The 3,124-nt window shown below is 43.4% G+C and overlaps 1 non-coding gene across 1 annotated transcript; it reads left to right on the top strand.

Annotated features, from left to right (window-relative positions):
- The first annotated feature begins 667 nt into the window (after positions 1 to 667).
- On the top strand, positions 668 to 774 carry LOC121825891 (U6 spliceosomal RNA). Its single transcript, XR_006068265.1, has one exon. It is a non-coding gene; the product is annotated as a U6 spliceosomal RNA (small nuclear RNA).
- Positions 775 to 3,124: the final 2,350 nt, after the last annotated feature.

The raw sequence follows: 3,124 nt of genomic DNA, 5'->3' as shown, positions 1-3,124 counted from the left end.
ATGTTTTATATAATAGGCCTTTTCCTATGCTGAAAATGTCACAAGATGTTTGCCAGTTACATCTGAAATATCTATTGTGGGGTGTCAGGCTAGTTCTTGATTATTGTTCTGGTTAGTTTTTTGTCATTTTGACCCAAGCTAGAGTTATCTGGGAAGAAGAACCTCAATTGAAAAAATGGCTCCATCAGGTCCGTAGGCTACTGTGTGGGGTATTAATGATGGATGTGGAGAGGCCCATCCCACTGTGGGTAGTGCCAACTCTGGGTAGGGGGTCTTGAGTTGTATGAGAAAGCCAGCTGAAAAAGCCAGTATGCAGTGTTCCTCCATGGTTCTGCTTCAGTTCTTGCCCTGTCTGAGTCCTTGCCTTGGCTTTCCTCTATGATAGACTATGATCAGGACATGTAAGCCATATAAACCCTTTCATCCACAAGTTGCTTTTGATTATGGCATTTTATCACAGCAATTAAAACCTAACTAAAACAGTTATGCATTTCTTCTCATTTATAAGTACTATTATGTCTTCACCCAATATTAAAAATAATCCTATGATATCAGGGCTTCCAGAGTATAGCTCAGTAGTAGTGTGCTTGCCTAGCATATGCAAGGTCTTAGGTCCCACCCCCCTAATATAATAACAAATAAATAATTTTAGAATGTCAGAACTCTAGTGCTCGCTTCTGCAGCATATATACTAAAATTGGAATAACACAGAGAAGATTACCATGGCCTTTGTGTAAGGATGACACGCAGATTTATGAAGCGTTCCATATTTTGCTACAATCCACAGTGTCAGAGAGGCTAGGTAACAAGGAGGGCCTAAGGGGGGATGCATGGATCTCCCTGGGAAGGGGAAATAGAAGATATCTCCTGAGTAGACTGGGGTTGTGTAGGGATGGGAACTTGAGAGATTGGTTGGGGGTGGGTGGGTGGAGGGGGAGAATACTGAAAGGGGAGGCTTTTGGGGGTCAGGTTGAAACCTGATGCAAGGGAAACTCCCTCAATCTACAAGGATGACCCCAGCTAAGACTCCTAACAATGGTAGACTGAACTGGCCATCCCCTGTGATCGAATTGGTGACTACCTCAATTGCCATCAGAGAGCCTTCACCCAGTAACTGATGGAAACAGATGCAGAGACCCGCAGCTAAACAGACTGAGCTCGGGGAATCCTGTGGAAGAGAGGAAAGAAGGATTGCAGGAGCCAGTGAGGTCAAGGATATAGTAAGAAACCCCACAGAAACAACTAACCTGGCTCATAGGAACTCACAGAGTCTGAACCAACAACCAGGGAGCCTGCATGGGACTGACCTAAGCCCTCTACATATATGTGACAGTTATGTAGCTTGTTCTATTTGTGGGACTCCTAACAATGGGGCAGAGGGGAGAAGGAAGAGCAGGAGGAGAGGAAGGAGGGGAAACTGTGACCATAATTCAGTGTTAGCATATGCAAGGTTGTGCATTAAATCCTCAGCATGGCAAAAACAACAATAATAAAGCCCAATGAAGGGGCAGATGGAGACCTTGAGAAATAGAGTAAATGATCTAACACCCCAAGATTCATCAAAGCTAGGAGCTGGCTTTCAAACTCAGTACTGTTGGTGCTTTGCTCCTTTCCAGAGTTGTGTATCACTTCCCAGCCACATCTGTGACCCTATAAATCCACACTTTCTTTTGGAGGACATTATGTTTTACTTTACAAATACATGTGTTTTGTTTCGTTTTGGTTTGGTTGGTTAGCTGATTTTGGTTTCTGGAGACAGGGTTTCTTTGCGTGTAGCCCTGGCTGTCGTGGTACTTGCTCTGTAAAACAGGCTGGCCTCGAACTCACAGAGATCTGCCTGCCTCTGCCTCCCAAGTGCTGGACTTAAAGGCTTGCCCCTCCACTGCCTGGCTACAAATACATTTTTGTGTAGGAAAAAAAAAAGAGCTATGCGAGCTCAAGGCAGGGCGATGGAATTAAGCCTGTGGAGGCATCTGTGGTTGTAGAATACTTCTTCAGTGAGATGAAGCTAGAAAAAATGTAATTGTTTTCCTGATAAACATGGGAGGATGTTCTGAAGCTGGGAACAACCCAGTTATCATCTAGTGGAGTAAGGAAATCAGAAAACAGGATTTTGTCAGTTTAGCACAGGGGCTTTCAGAAGCTGAGTACTTTTATAGGAGATGAAATTGACAGTATTATCTCTAGTAAGGAGTCTGGACTTTAGCCTGCAGGTGTCAGAATATCACTGAAGGCTTTAGGCTACGGTCAGGTATTTAATGATTTCTGTTTTGCATTTTCATAGCTATAGCTCATACTTTGGCAATCTTCCTACCTCAGCACTTCAAGTGTTGGGATTACAGGTGGATGCTACTGTGACTGATTAGTGCACTTTAACCACTTGTAACTCTAGGCCAAGCAGAGGGATTATCAAAAAGAGTAAGAAAGTTCTAGACTTGCTCTCAATCTCAGAAGAAAACTTATATTTTTCTGTCTCAAACCACTGAATACTGGAGTTGAGGCCTTGTGTTGACTCATCCCTGGGACATGCGGCTGGTAGGAAGGCCACCCCACCCTTCTGTCTGGGCTGAGCCATGTATATTTGGGGCCCAAAATGTACTTTCTAGGCTATTCTGGGTCAGAACATCAGCACTCCTCTAGCTCTGACATGCACTCGTCTCTCAAGGTTTTTGCTCTGGTCCTTATTACCATCTTTATAAACAGAGCTCTCCCACGTATCTTCTGGGCTTCATGGAAAAAAAACCCACCCACTCTTAAGTCCCCATGGCATAGTTCTCTTTCTTTTTGTCCCATTTAATTTTCCTAAATCATGTTTCTGGGTGTGTAAACATCCAAAGCATTATGGTATCGGAGAGAAGGGAATTTCTGTAGGCTATGGGGTTGAGGGTGGAGTACTCTCATGGAGGAAATTACATTTGACTTGGTTTATTAAGGGTGGATATTTGCATTCATTTCTGACTGTGGAAATGATGTAGCTAGCTGGAATTAGAAGCTAAAATAAAGCCCTTCTCTCCTAAGTTTTTTTTTTTGGGTCAGGATATTTTATCACAGTAACAGAAGTGAATCTAGGACAGGTTCTGACATATGGCAGTGTTTGGAAGTCCATAAGAGGGGCAGAAAGACT

Source organism: Peromyscus maniculatus, chromosome X (genome assembly GCF_049852395.1).
Source record: "Peromyscus maniculatus bairdii isolate BWxNUB_F1_BW_parent chromosome X, HU_Pman_BW_mat_3.1, whole genome shotgun sequence".
NCBI classification, from domain to species: domain Eukaryota; kingdom Metazoa; phylum Chordata; class Mammalia; order Rodentia; family Cricetidae; genus Peromyscus; species Peromyscus maniculatus.
This window is presented reverse-complemented; position numbering and strand designations above follow the sequence as displayed.